Source organism: Myodes glareolus, chromosome 2 (genome assembly GCF_982192425.1).
Source record: "Myodes glareolus chromosome 2, mMyoGla1.1, whole genome shotgun sequence".
NCBI classification, from domain to species: domain Eukaryota; kingdom Metazoa; phylum Chordata; class Mammalia; order Rodentia; family Cricetidae; genus Myodes; species Myodes glareolus.
This window is the reverse complement of record NC_142027.1, coordinates 83459767-83475987: the sequence shown is the minus strand read 5'-3', so window position 1 is coordinate 83475987 and position 16221 is coordinate 83459767.

The window sequence follows — 16221 nt, the reverse complement described above, 5'->3', positions numbered from 1 at the left end:
CGTATGAACACCTGATTTTCGACAAGGGAGCTAAAGGTATACAATGGAAGAAGGATAGCATCTTTAACAAATGGTGCTGGCATAACTGGATGTCAACCTGTAGAAGAATGAAAATAGATCCATATCTATCACCATGCACAAAACTCAGGTCCAAATGGATTAAAGACCTCAACATTAATCCAACCACTTTGAACCTGATAGAAGAGAAAGTAGGAAGTAGTATACAAGATATAGGCACAGGAGACCACTTCCTAAGCAGAACCCCAGTAGCACAGACAATAAGAGAATCAATGAATAAATGGCACCTACTGAAACTGAGAAGCTTCTGTAAAGCAAAGGACACTGTCAGTAAGACAAAAAGGCTACCTTCCGACTGGGAGAAGATCTTCACAAACCCCTCATCAGACAAAGGTCTGATCTCCAAAATATACAAAGGACTCAAGAAACTAGACACTAAAACTCTAATTAACTCAATTAAAAAATGGGGTACTGAACTGAACAGAGAATTCACAACAGACGAACTTCGAATGGCCAAAAGACACTTAAGGTCAGGCTCAACCTCCTTAGTGATCAGGGAAATGCAAATCAAAACAACTTTGAGATATCATCTTACACCTCTCAGAATAGCCAAACTCAAAAACACCAATGATAGCCTATGCTGGAGAAGATTTGGAATGAGGGGAACACTCATCCATTGTTGGTGGGAATGCAAACTTGTGCAGCCACTGTGGAAATCAGTGTGGCAGTTTCTCAGGAAACTGGGAGTCAACCTCCCTCAGGACCCAGCAATTCTACTCTTGGGAATATACCCAAGAGATGCCCTATCATACTACAAAAGCATTTGTTCAACTGTGTTCATAGCAGCACTATTTGTAATAGCCAGAACCTGGAAACAACCTAGGTGCCCCCCAATAGAAGAATGGTTAAAAAAGGTGTGGAACATATACACGTTAGAGTTTTACTCAGCGGTAAAAAATAATGACATCTTGAATTTTGCATGCAATTGGATGGAAATAGAAAACGCTTTACTGAGTAAGGTAACCCAGACCCAAAAAGAGGAAAATGGTATGTACTCACTCATAAGTGGATTCTAGCCATAGTTAAAGGTCTTTGAGCCTATAATTCGTGACCCTAGAGAAGCTAAATAAGAAGGTGAACATGAAGAAAGTCTTATAGTTATCCTCTTGGATATTGGAAATAGTCAAGATTGCCAGGCAAACTTGGGTGCAGGGGGGGGTGGGGTGCGGGGGTGGAAGTAAGGGGAGATGGTTATAGAGAAGGGAGAGGGGGAGGATTGGAGATGGCTTGGGGGAATGGGAGGGGGGTGGAAGGATGGTTATGGGACTAGGGAAGTGTATATCTCAACTAAGGGAGCCATTTTAGGGTTTGCAAGAGACTTGATTCTGGAGGGCTTCCCAGGCCCAAGGAGAGGTCCCCAGATTGTTCCCTGGGCAGCACAGAAGAGCGTACCTGAACTGGCCCTGGTCCACAACCATACTGATGAATATTTTGTATATCACCATAGATCCTTCATCGGGTGATGGATGGAGATAGAGATTGTGACAGATATTGGAACACTCGACTTAACTCCCTAGATCCAAATGATAAGCAGAAGGAGGGAGAAAGTGAGCAAGAAAGGCAGGACTAGAGGGAACCTTCATCTGACGATAGATGGAGATAGAGACAGAGACCCACATTGGAGCACTGGACTGAGCCCCCAAGGTCCAAATGAGGAGCAGAAGGAGAGAGATCATGAAAAAGGAGATCAGAACCGTGTGGGATGCGTTCACCCTGGGATACAAGGGGACTGATCAAATGAGAGCTCACCAAGGCTAGCTGGACTGGGACTGAACGAGCATGTGATCAAACCGGAGTCTCTGAATGTGACTGACATGGGTGCTGACTGAGAAGTCATTGTCAATGGCACTGGGTCTTGTTTTGTCTGCATGTACTATCTTTCTGGGATCCTAGTCTGTTTGGATACTCACCTTCCTAGACCTGGAGGGAGAGGGGAGGAACTTGAACTTTCCACAGGGCAGGAAACCCTGACTGCTCTTAGGACTGGAGAGGAAGGAGGGGAGGGAGTCGGGGGGAGGAGGAGAGGGAGTGGGGAGAATGGGAGGGTATGGGGAGGAGGGGAGGAAGTGGAAATTTTCATAAACAAATAAATTAATTAATAAAAAATGGTTGAGGGGGGAATCTGAAGGTACTGAAATCAAGAGAAATTTTTAAATACCTGTCATTTCAAAATAATCATCTGTGTATTCATATCGGTGACATACAACATAAGAAACATCTACAGAAAAATAGGACTACCCAATATTTTCCTTAGAGAAATATGTTTCATTAAAAAGTCTATTATGAAAAAAAATCTCATCCTGTCATCCTGAGACAAAGAATTACTGCTATGTAATTATCAAGAAAAAGAAGTATTTGAACAGGGTAACATACAGTTTATTAAAATTAAATTTTTATTTCTTCCCTCAATTTTGAGTACTTACTTTCTGTATATATTTTAGGCATTAAAGGGTGTTGTAGGTCTGGGGATACCTCATTTGGCAGAGTGATAGCCTGCTTCAGGAGGGACACTGAATTCCTTACCAGCACAAATAAACTGCATGATAGTTCAAGCCTGTGATGCCAGTACTAGGAATACAGAGAGAGGCAAAAGGCGCAGAAATTCAAGGTCATTTTTAGATACATAGTGAGTTCAAAGCCAGCCTGGGCTACATGAGACTTACTATAAAAGTAAAAGCAGCAAAGACCAGATGACTCAAAGGGTAAAGGCACTTGCTGCCAAGCCTGAAAACCTGCGTTCCATCCCTGAGAATCAATGGTGGAGGGGACACTAAGCTTCCCCAGAATGTCCACTGACCCCTACATTTGTGCTGTGGCGATTGTGCACATGCAGTCACACACATTCCACACACACTTCATACACTCACATACAGTTTTATTTTGTTTTGTTTTGTTTTTAAATCAGATCTGAGGCTGGGAAGAGGGTTCAGTGGGTAAAGTTCTTGCTTCTGAAGTCTGAGGACCTGCCCAAGCCTGATCCTCAGCTCCCATGTGAAAAGCATGTGTAGTGAGGCACATCTGTAATCCTAACTCCTGGAGCTCACTGCTCAGCCACTCTAGCAAAATTGCTGAGATCCATATTCAGTTAGAGGCTTTGTCTCAAAAAGAAAGATAGAGCCAGGTGTGGTGGTGTATACCTTTAATCCCAGTGCTGTGAAGGTAGAGCCGGCGAATGTCTGAGTTTGATGCCAGCCTGGTCTCTACATGATGAGAGATTCTGTCTCAAATGATGATGATAATCACCATGATGGTCTTCATCAAGGAAGACACCTGCATGGATGCCATGCATTCCTTCCCACAGGTGCAAACAGCATCAATAAAAGAAGAAGAAAAGAACATTCTGATTATTCTTCCATGGATCTAAGGTTTGAAGTGCTGCCTTCTTAGGTGATTCTAGCTCCCTGGCCACTGGAGTGTAGTTCACTTCTGTCACCTGGTTCATAGCTAATCTCCTTGCCAGAGTGGAATGAAATTTGTGACTGTAGCTGGGTCAATCAGAAAAGTTTCCCTGGGAAATTTCAAAAGATGTGGGGGTGAGGAAGACATTTCTCTCCTTAGAGCTGCTTAGTCTTAGAGCCTGAGTCTGATGGCTTTTGATATTCCGGGAGTGGGGTCCAAAAGTGGGTAGATAACCCTTCTGGGCTCTGTGGCCTGGCTCCCCTCAGTCATGTCAGTGAAGATCTCTATTGCCTGACCACTTCCAAACTGAGTGTGATGTGCTGCAGAGTCCTGCCACATGCTATCCCATTGATAATGGTTCATTCACACTGCCTCTTCTTACTGTTCTTGGAATGTGAACTGGCTGGAGGAGGAGGGGAGGTGCCCAGCCAGACCCTGCCTCAATTTTTGTTTTTAAAAGACTCTTTATTATTTTAAATTATGTAGAGCTGAGTGTGTGCATGTGAGTGAAGGTACCTATGGAGGATAGAGACATCAGACACCTTTGGAGATGGAACAATAGGTAACTGAGCTGTCTGTCATGAGGGCTTGGTATCCAACTCTCAGGATCTCTGCAAGGACCTTAAGTGATCTGTCTAGTCCTGTGGCTCGTTTTTATTTGAGACAGGATCTCATGTAGCCGAGTCTTGCCTAAAACTCACTAAAGAGCAGTGGGTGACCTTGAATGTCTGATACTCCTGTCTTTACATCCTGAGTGATGTAGGTGGGCCTTCTGTCTATGTGTTATTTTCATTGGTTAATAAAGAGACTGCCTTGGCCCTTTGATAGGACAGAAAATTAGGTAGGTGGAGCAAACAGAACAGAATGCTGGGAAGAGGGCAATGAGGCAGACGCCATGGAGCCAGCCACCAGGTCAGACATGCTGAATCTTTTCCGGTAAGCCACCACCTTGTGGTGCTACACAGATTATTAGAAATGGGTTAATCAAGATGTGAGAGTTAGCCAGTAACTAACTCTCTAGAGATAATGGGCCAGGCAGTATTTAAATGAATACAATTTGTGTGTTGTTATTTCCAGGGCTAAGCTAGCCATGCGGGAGCTGGGCAGGACGAAAAGCAGGCCTGCCCACAGCTCCTCACTACAGATGGCACCCACATGGATAACTGCATCCACAGAAAGCCTGAGAGCTTGGGAAAGAATAGAGTAAAGCATGTTTTGTTGGTAGCAGCAATTTCTCGGGTCTGCTCTGCTTGTTAGAGGCAAGCAAGCACTCTCATCTAAGAGAGGCTTCCTGACTCAGTTTTAGCTGCAAAACCTTGCAGCTCTTTTAAGAGGTCCTGCCACGAAACACTTAAATGGTGTTGACGAAAAGCTGAACACATGCTTTTCAATTGTCAGTCGTAGCAGGAAAAAAGCTGTGCCATTTTAAAATGCCGGCTTTCTCAGCCGTCCTGCCAGGACAAACTCTGACTCTTGCAGGCAGGCAGTCCGACTGATTTGTGGTCTGTGAGCAGAATGATGCAGCTTGCTTGCTGGCAGGGACCTTGAAACACTGTAGAGTTCTGACCATAAAAATGGCTCCAGTGGTACCTCTGCCATGAGGCTGGAAAGCTAGGGAATGGGCTGGATCTAGCCGTCAAAGCCATGGCTTTCATCCTCTTCTTATAGACTCATGTGGTCAGAAAAAGAGAGACATACAGTAAAGAGAGATTCAAAGACAAAGAAAACCTCTTAATGGTTTACAGTGTGTTAAAAATATATGCAGGCTAAAAGTTAAAGTTCTTAAAGTAAAAAAGGAAGAAAGAAAGTAGTTGGGTGTGGTGGTACACACCTTTAATCCCAATGCCTGGGAGGCAGAGACAGACAGATCTCTGTGAGTTGAAGGTGTGGTAGCACACACCTTTAATCTCAGCATTGTGGAGGCAGAGACAAGTGGATCTCTGTGAATTCAAGGACAGCCTGGTTTACAGAGTTATTCCAGGGCAAAGATATACAGAGAACCTGTCTCTAAAAGTAAAAGTAAAAATATAAGAAATAAAGGTTAAAGTAAAGCCACATAAAGATGGAAAATACACACAGAATCTTGATACTGTATGCTATTATGCTCTCTTTGAATTGTTTGAATGCTGAGGAAGGAGCAACAGCTGCTAAAAGATATTTGTTTATAAATGCTGCTGAACTAATCCAAGATAGATATTTTGAAAATACCATGACTTCAGAATTTGGGTCTAAGAATATGATACTTTGGAAAGGAGGTTCTTCTTTTGTTTTCACAGAGGATGAGACCCTGTGGATTTCTTCTATCCCAATATGGTATGATAGACCACGTCCTCCTGAAAGGTTGCTGTGAACACCTTCAAGAAATTACTTCACTCAACTGCCAACTGAGATGAACCTGGCAGACAGGTTTTACCATGAAAGACCTGATTAACAGCGCCCCTATACAGCAGGAAGAAGTTTGGAGAGAAATAACTACGTCCATATTCCCAAATATTGTTTATAAATGTTCTTTTACATTTAAAGGGGGATATGATATAGATATGAATAATTTGCATTGGTATGGATTTTCAGGTCAATTTTGTTATATGTATATATATTTCTGATCTTGATTGAGGTATTGTGATTGTGTAGTTAATTTAAAAATGCAATGTAAAATTAAAAATATAGGTTGTTAATGGATAATCATTGATAATAGTCAAGCTTGTAGTAATGTTAGTTTGATTTTCTAGATGTGCACAGATATATTTAAGATAAGCATTCTTCATACCTTTCAAAGACTACAGAACATGGCATTTAATGTTTTAATAACTTAAAGCTTTTCATGACAATGAGACACATCTGCTCCTGGCAGCACCAATCTACTTCAAGAGGAAGATGGGCCTCAAAGAGGCTCCATTTGGAGTTGGTTAGCCATTTGGGCAAGAAACTGCTCTTGCCTGGACTGTTGTATAAACTGGACACAGAGAACCCACAGAGAGAGGACTGTTGAACTTGCCTAAAGGTGAGATGATCTTTCAGGGCTCCTGATTCATGAAAGAGTCTGTGAGACATTCTGCAGGACACAGCAGATAGTGACTGAACTGCCTTTGAAATTTCCTGCTTCATAGAAATGTCTCTGGATACTATGGGCCTGTAGGGTGAAGATGGATGCCCCAATGGTACAGAGGAACTTTGGGTGACTGTCCAGACAGCAAGATGTCTCTGTCATTTCTAGAGTTTTGGAAGTTGCTTAACTTCTTGTTTACTTAGGTAATATTATATCCTTCTGGAGTCTTTGATGGAGTTGAAGAATGGTTATAGTTATAGTTTTCTATTATTATGATAAAGATAAAATAGATATAAATATTTTAACTGTAATTCTTACTCAATAACTGTTTTGCTGTATGTAATTTTACTATGTGAAAGTGAAAGCCTTTCTTTTTTGTTTAAATAGAAAAAGGGAAAATGATGTAGGTGGGCCTTCTATCTATGTGTTATTTTCATTGGTTAATAAAGAGACTGCCTTGGCCCTTTGATAGGACAGAAAATTAGGTAGGAGAAGTAAACAGAACAGAATGCTGGGAAGAGGGCAATGAGGCAGACGCCATGGAGCCAGCCACCAGGTCAGACATGCTGAATCTTTTCCGGTAAGCCACCACCTCGTGGTGCTACACAGATTATTAGAAATGGGTTAATCAAGATGTGAGAGTTAGCCAGTAACTAACTCTCTAGAGATAATGGGCCAGGCAGTATTTAAATGAATACAATTTGTGTGTTGTTATTTCCAGGGCTAAGCTAGCCGTGCGGGAGCCGGGCAGGACGAAAAGCAGGCCTGCCCGCAGCTCCTCACTACACCTGAGGATTAATTTATTTGCAGCCTTGTTTGGCTTATGTGGTGCTAGGGATTAAACACAGGGCCTATGCATATAATGCCCATTTCCAACTGATCTCCAGCTTGAGTTCTGTGCCTTAAAAATCCAGCATTTTAAATTCTGTGAGTTATGATGGATATGGTGGTGCATGCTTTTGCTTCTAGCACTCAAGAGGTAGAGACACATGGATCCAGCCTGGTCTACATAGCGAGTTCCAGGCCAGACAGGGCTATACAGAGAACCCTGTCACAAACAAACCAAACCAAAACCTTTTGAATTACTTAAGGAGATTGTGGCGGTTTCAATAAGAATGGTCCATATGGGTTCATGAATTTTAATGCTTAGTCACTAAGGAGTGGCTCTATTTGAAAGACTTAGAAGGTTTTGGAGGTGTGGCCTTGATGGAGGCAGTGTGTCACTGGGTTTGGGATTTAGGTTAAAAATGCCACACAGGCCTAGCCTCACTCTCTCTTCCTGTGGATCAGGACTTAGCTTTCCACGACTTCTCCAGCACCATGCCTGTCTGCCGTGTTCCCCACCATGTTGATAATGGACTACGTTTTTGAAATTGAAAGCAATCCCCTGAATAAGTAATTGCTTTTAAAAAAGAGAATTGCCTTTGTCATGGTGTCTATTCAGACAAATATAACAGTGACTAAGACAGAGATGAGCAGATTCATGTCCTCTGCGGGAAAATGGAAGGAACTGGAGAGCACCTGATACAAAGTAGGACAAATTTCAGAAACGATGTATGTATGGAGTTGTTTCTCTGATCTGTGGAAAAGAGATGTGAAGAAAAATAGCATGAATGTAGAAGAGAGTATTAGGGCAGATCAGGAATCAACAGAAGGGAGAAAAGAGACAGCAGTCAGGCAGTGGTGACTCACACCTTTATCCCAACACTCCACAGGCAGTGGCTGGTGGATCTCTGTGAGTTCAAGGCTAGCTTGGTCTACAGAGTGAGTTCCAAGACAGCAAGGGCCACACAGAGAAACTTTTTCAAACATACAAACAAATAAAACAGCAACATCAAAAAGAGGGTGACAGTGAAAACTGTCAACATACATTGTACACATGTTTGAGAATGTCATAAGGAGACACATTTTATACAGTTAATATGCATTAATAAAAAAGAATGCTCTGGTAAGATGATTCAGGGGATAAAGGCACTTGTTACCAGACCTGACAACCTGAGTTTGTTCCCTGGAAACCACACTATGAAAGGAGAGAATCAAATTCTGTAAGTTGTCCTCCACATGTACTTAATGATAAGGCACACATACTCATATACTGTCACATACAAACACACACACACACACACACACACACACACACACACACACACACACACAGTCTCACCCATACACAAAATGTAAGTATTTAAAATGGTAAAGAATACTGGCTGGACCTATTAGTTCAAGCCTGTAATCCCATTTAGTTGGGAGGCAGAAGTAGGAAGGTCTCAAGTTCTAAGAAACTTTTTCTGTGTTTAAAAATAAGAGAAAAATAAAAAGAGAAGAGTGGGAAAAGGTCAAAGGCATTCACAAGGCCTTAGGTTGTAACCACAGTACCAAAATGAAAATAAAATACAACAATGAACCAAAACATTTAAGAATGCTAAACACATCCACTGTTAAATAAAATCAGATAAAGAGGACTGACACATATACAGCCCATCAAGGGGCTTCATGGGGCTAAAATCTACCCCCAACCCATTTCATCACTAGAAGCCTCTTACTTTCAAACAGAGCCCAGTTCTTTGAAGGGGCTAAATCCAGCCCCACAGGTAGCATTGTTGCACTGGTCAGACAGCCTTCTGGGAAGGCAGGCATCTGTTTCATGTGGGCCAGGGAGGCCAGCAGGGAATCTGAGAGATGGGAGTAGATATCTCAAGTCATGTTGGATGTGCCTCCTTCCCGTTGTCTGCTAGAAGACTTTTCTAGGTATGTCATTTCATCCTTTCTGCCATTCTACAGAAAGGGCTCCCTACTGTTTATTGTCCCTAGATTGTTTCTATTTATTTATTTTTATTTTTTTATGTGCATGTGTTTGGGTGAGCACTCCCACTCACATTGTGTTAAGTGCATACATGGAGGTCAAAGGACAATTTGTGGGAGTCACTTCTCTCCTTTCACCTTGCTGGTCCTGTAACTCCAACTCAGATCAAATTTGAGTGGTCAGGCTTGAGAGCAAGCGCTGCTACCTGCTGAACCATCTCACAGGATAGCTAACTTATTTTTCTGTTACAGACAAGGAACTGAGACCCCCAGGAAGAGTTCATTTACCCATGGTCACCCTGCAGCTCATGGCAGCTGGGATTGGAATGGAAAAGATATGTCTTTTGGCGACTCTGAACAAAACCCTAGAGGTTGGGTTCCCTACCCGGTACAGGTGAGCAGCTCAGTGTTGGCTGCATTAGCGAGAGGAAGGGTTTAGTCCACATTCTTGATAGGGCAGAGAAGCAGTGATCTAGAGTGCTTGACACCAGGTAGTCATGGCCTTGGCCTGGCTGAACAGTCCATGCTGGAGACCTTAGCCTAGGTGTTCCAATGGCAGCGACGAGTCCTCAGCCAGAATCCAAAGCCACAGATGACTGGCCCCCCAGAGAACTCCCCTGGAGGGAAATGATACTCCAACAGAGACCCTAATGTTGCCCCAAAGAGAGGATCAGGCAGACCAACAAGGGACAAGAGGGTTGACTTCCAAGGTAGGTACAAAGAGGTCATAGATAAGTCCCCTGCCCAGCTATTAGCCTTATCCTAAATATCATCTGGCATCAGTGGTGTGTCCTCCATAGAGGTAAGGTGTCCAGTGACTGTGTTAAAGTTTGTCTTGCATTCTAGAAAACATCCCTGTAGCTTTGAAGCTGTAGAGATCAGTCAGTACAGATCGTCAGAGCTTTGAATATTCCTATGTCTGAACACTGACCCGGGCAGGCCCTTATCACTGGGGCACAGCCAGGCTGGGGAAAGGGCACACAAGGTAGGGGCGTGAGTCACTCCAAGCTTTGTGCCCTGTGAGCTGTTGAAATTATCTTTCTTCCAATAATTATGAGCCAAGATAGCTAGTAAGAGTCCTTCCTGTTTGTGTTCATCCCAGAGTCCCTGCCATTGGCTCTCACCTGGGGTGACCCAGAAAGTGCACTGTTGGTTATTGCTAAGGTAATGAATAGTGGTTCTCATCCAGGAAGGCTGTGTGAAGTGGTCTGACCAAGCTATAGTCTTCAGGAGAGGTGGGATTTGGGGAGCAGACAGGGAAGCCTTGGGAAAGGAACCCACGCATAGAGATTGGAGTACTAGCCATTGGTCAGAAGCATCACCCCAGCTCCCTAACACCCCTTTATACAATAAGTCTGGATTGTCTGACTGGGAGTTTCACTCCAGTTCCTGGCATGAGCGCCCTTCCCTGGGAGTTCCCTCAGTCCAAACCCCACTTCTAAGAAAGCCTGCCAAATGGTGATCCCTCCCCAGGGAAGGTCAAGACCACTCCCACAGGCTATTTACAGTGTCCCCCTCCCAAGAGAATAAACACATGGTCTCTGGGTTTTGCATGGTCTCCTCTTCTCTCTCTTCCCCTCACCATGTTTTCCCAGGGCCACCAGGGAGTAAGGGCATTTCATTAAACATGGGCATCTTTAATTCAGTCTGATTTGGTCTGATTGGTATTATTTGTGTTAGCAGAAAGGCTCATCTAAGACAAAACACATAACATTTAGAGTTCCATGGGAGGGCGGTTTTTCCCACAGGCCAGGGCCATGTGTTGGAAAATGACCTTCTTGTGTGTGCTCTCCACCAGGCTAAGATTGGCTTCATCTGGGTGAGTACCTCTTTTCAGTACATATGCCTCTAGGGTTCAGGGACCCATTTGTGATTATTTGGTTTGATTGGAATTATTTGAGTCAGCAAAGAGGCTCGTCTAAGAAAAAATACCTAACACAGGTTGATGAGCAAGGTATTCCATGTGTGCAGGGAGGCACATGGCCCAGCAACAGGCAGGGTGGATATTTAGATAATTTTATGAAAGGATATGCAGGTTCATGTGATGAGATGAATGTGTATGGGGGAGGGGAAGGGAGCATAAACCCAAGGCTGAACCCAGGAGGAGCAAAAGGACCAGGATCAGGGAAGCTTTGAAGTTGTAGCCAGATGGCTGACGTTGGGGTAGATCCATAGAATCAGCTATCAAATGAGATGGCCAATGTATTCAGACAAGACCAAGATGTAGCTTACAAGTCCATCCAGGTGAGGTCTAGATTTAGACTTCTCAGGTTCTGGACCAGCCCACTCTATTCTTCTGGAGTAGCGGAAACTGAGGCCCTGAGGTTGACGTTAGGGAGGGCTGGAGAGGAAGTGGAAGAGGAAAGTGGTGGAGGCAGAGAGGGCTCAGATGGGAAACAGAAAAGTACGGTAGAATATCTTGATGTCTGAGGAATGTGCTTATCCATCCATGCATAGTGATTTGCATATCTGGATGTGGGGCAGAAGGGACACATCCCAGGACCCCCATCTCCAGGTCCACAGAGGTCAATAATATCCATTCCTCCTGGCTGTAGGGAGGGTTTGCATTAACATGATAGATGGGCCTCTGTGTCTGGCACTGAACATAGGTGTTTGAGGTGCTTGTGAAGGGGGAAATGAAGGAGCTAGAGTTAATACTGTTAATATTTAAACTTAAGATGAAAGGCTAAAAGTTAGGGTCAGAGCCATAAACACCAAAAGCTAACCAAAAATAGAAATCTTCATTTCTTATGATGCAGAAGACAGTGACCTAAGCAGTTTGATAGGATGCTTGGAACAGCATCCTAGCCTATGAATTGGAGATTGTACATGGGTAGTTTGGGACTACCTTTATAGCAGATGTTTGAATTGAGGTTCACAGCAAAGGCAAAACCGCAGTTGTAAAATAATAACTAAAAAAGTTCTGTAATGTGAGAATCACTATAACATAAAAAACTATATCAAAGGTAAAAGCATTAAAAATATTAACCAATGGTTTAAAAATATATGTCCAAGGTCTATTCAGACTTAAAAATATGTGTTTAGCCTCTTTATCTTTGCTAACTTTGTTAGGTTTAAACTATTTGGATAAGCACACTCATAAATTTTTGTATTAATATTAAAAGGTTTGGACCTCCTCTTCTGGGAAAAGAATGTTGTTTCTATGCCTATCACTTTGGGATAATTAGAGATTCAATGGTCTTGTCAATGATAAAAAACAAAATGCTCATGGAAAAGGTGGATGGTATAAAAACTTGCTCAACTGGTCTCCTTGGTTAACAACCCTCCTTTTAGCTCTAACAGACACCTAATGATATCGCTTCTTCTTATCAACAGACTTGATGGCTTTTGTTCAAGAACGTGTCAATACGGTTTGACTGATGGCACTGAGGTTCCAATATCATGCCTTGAGCCTCTGGTCAGATAGAACCCATGATTGAGTCCTGCCATTGGGATTTGTGAAGGGGGAAAAAATGTAGGGCCCAGGGCAGCTTTCCGAGGGCAATTTGGTACATACCTGCCAAGATGGGTTCTATAGATCAGCAGGAAAATAGGCCCGAGTCTCAGTTTGCCTTAGATTCCCTCCTGTTCCCATGTCACCCTGGGACCCCTTCCTTGCCTTTGCAGGAGACAGCATTAACAGCTAGATATAATCTTGTTCTTTGTTTACCCTCGGAATGACTAATTCAGTTTCTTTATTAGCTTTAATTCAAAATCATTACAGAGTGTGGAGTTCTAGTCTTGTAAAAGCTGCTAAATTATTATAGACTGTTAGGAAATGCAAGTTAGTCAGTCATCTTTAAAGTACTGATATAATTAGTTATAGGAATAAGCCTTATTTAGTTTCCTGTATAGGTTTTCAAAGTCAAATTTAAAACAAGTAATGAACATCAAAGTTTGTCTAATCAGACATACCTATTCAGCCCTCATACTTACAGAATATGGCATTTAAAATAATGATTAAAAAGCTTATTATATTAGACAGAGACTCCGAGAACCTGGCAATAACCCTAAGGTCTCCAAAGAAGATTATGAGACACCATAATGTCACCATAATGATGCTGACCACTGGGTGAGATAACCCAGTGCAACTCCTGTTGCCAGGACCTTGTCCAAACTGGACAAATAGCAGGAACTTGGAGAATTGATTGAATCACTTTTGCCTAGACAAAATAAGGTCAGTCTTTTCCATGTCCCTCTTCCACAGAAAAAGAAAAATTCACCTTATGGGCCTGGCTTAGACAGTAAAACTGTTGTTCTGGATATTTCTGCCTCCAATGCTATAGAGACCTGAGTATGAACTCTGGTTCCTGTCATTTTTAATAGATTTGAAAACTATTTGGTCTGTACCCAGATATACTTTATTTGTCCTTCTGAGATCTCTGATAGTATTAATGGCTAGGACAGTTATAATGTCAGTTGCAGCAAAACGTATCCAGATTCTTCCACAAAGCTATAGCCAACTTGTTAGCTCATTCTAAAGCTTTCCATACATGGTTCTCTGGACAGCAGAAAAATATACATGTTTCTAAGCAAAATCTGTAGTTTTTGCTAGGACTCAAAAGTAAGAGTCTATTCCTTCTGTTTACAGATACCTGTTATCTGCTCTTTTCTTAATTTTGATTTCTGTTCTGAGTTTAAACTTATCTCAATAGGCTTCCACTTGGCTGGCAGAGTGAGTTTGCAAACTTGCATAAAATAAAGGCTCTTTGCTTTTACTTACAGGATTCAGTCTCCTTGTTGGCTTTTCACGGGGACTTCATGAATTTGGGCATAACAGTGAGGTCTAGAGTTAGACTTCTTAGGTTCTGAACCAGGCCACTCTGGAGTAGCAGAAACTAAGACCCTGAGGTTGACATTAGTGAGGGCTGGAGAGGAGGTGGAAGAGGAAAGTGGGGGTGGCAGAGAGGGCTCAGATGGGAGAGGGAAAGTACCTTACAATATCTCATGGTCTGAGGAAAATGCTTGTCCATCCATGCATGGTGATTAGCATATCTGGATGTGGGATGCAGAAGGGACACATCCCAGGAACCTCATCTCTAGGTCCACAGAGGTCAATAATATCCCTTGTTCCTGGCTGTAGGGAGGGTTTGCATTGACGTGATAGATGGGCCTCTGTGCCTGGCACTGAGAGTAGCTGTTTGCAAGGACCTGGGGAGATAAAATAGAAGCACTCTCTTTCTCATGGCCTCATTATCCACACTTCTCACATGTTTAAAAACCACAGTGCTGGCAACGAGAGCCCTGCATCACCAGGACTCTTCAAGCCTGCCTTTGCGTCTTTTGCAGGGGGATACCTTTCATCTGTCTCATTATTTTTCTCTTTCACCTAATTATCTCCCATTGTATATTACCAGATGGCAGATGGCCTGGCTTGCCACAGTGACCAATGGAGGCCCTGAAACCAGGCCAGACTTCCTTGCCTAATGCTGGGCTCCCAGCAGCCTGCTTGTCTTATCCTGTCAGCTCTTCACCAGTGTAGGAGAACCCCTCTCTGGGCTCCAGGCAGAGTTAAAAAGGATTAGTTAAAGAAATGTGCCTGAAAAGGTGAATAGGGTGAATAACTACCTGTACATTGCCCCCTCCCCCTCCTGGCAGTTGAAAATAGAATCCACCACCACTACCATCAGCCCAGATCCCCCATGTTTCTGTAAAAGGTTCCTCCTAGACTGATGGGTCAGGCTAACTTGACCTCCAGCTTCCTCTGGTCAAAGGGCAGATTCCTGGGTTAGGGCCCCTGAGACCTCAGTGTTACTGTGTCCGGGAAGTCCTCATTTTGCAACCGAAAGGCAAACAGTTGACACAGCAGGGGGAGGTGGAAAAGGCCTGTTGGCAACAGCGCTGAGGGCTTACAGAGGCAGTGCACAGGAGGTTATGGGCAGGGCCTAGGCCAGCCTCCTCAGTTTTGCTAGATGAGGAAATTGATCCTTAGAGACAGATGCCTAACACCACCTAGTGAGCTGTCAGTAGATGACAAATTTCAAGCAGGTTTCTGGTCAGTCACAGAAGCCTGTAAACCATACAGTTGACTGACAGCTGCACTTGTGTGGTACATACAGACATCCCCTTTGCTCTGAGGTGGTGCTTACTCTAGACTCACCTGGGCCATCATCCTGACCTTGGCTTATCTGTACAGACTGCTTGGTTTCCATTTTTTCCTTCTGGGTGAGACTCATGAACCAGGGGATCCAGGAAGTGTTTTTTTCAGTGGTCTGTTTGAGAACTGCTTCTGTATCCCATGTTGGAAGTCTTGACCCTTATTTAACAAGGAGCAACCAGGGAGGAGAGAAATGGGAGACAGACCCAGTGTACGTATTAGGGGACAGGGGACAAGCCGGACTAGGGACAGGAGACAAGCCGAAGCAGGTTGGGGGCAGAGGACAAAACTCAACAAGACCATAATGACATTTTCTTTAAAAGTTGTAATTGAACTTATTTACTTGTATATCTCTGTGTAACACACAGTCACACCATTGCACACACGTGAAAGTCAGGGGATAACCTTTCCAGAATTGGTTTTCTCTGTCCATCATATGGGCTAACACCCAGGATCGAACTAAGATGGTCAGGGTTGGTAGCAAGTGCCGTTATCTGCAGAATCATCTTGCCAGCCCCTTCAAAGCGTTTTCTCCACTCTCTTGGGATGACAGGAAAACAGGAAGCCAAGAGGAGGCTAGTCATATCAGGGGTGTTGGTGGGATGGGAACAGTCGTAGGCACAAATTTTCCTTCTGCTTCAGTCGTGCTCTATGCAAGACTAAAGAAGGGTTCTGCTCCGTGAGGCTGGAGCTCCCAGTGCCCAGATGCCACCCACAGTACCCACATGCACGGGCACATCCCAGCCAAGAAGAGATCCCCAACTAGAGAAAAGGATGTGGGTAGACTTTGGCCCTAGCC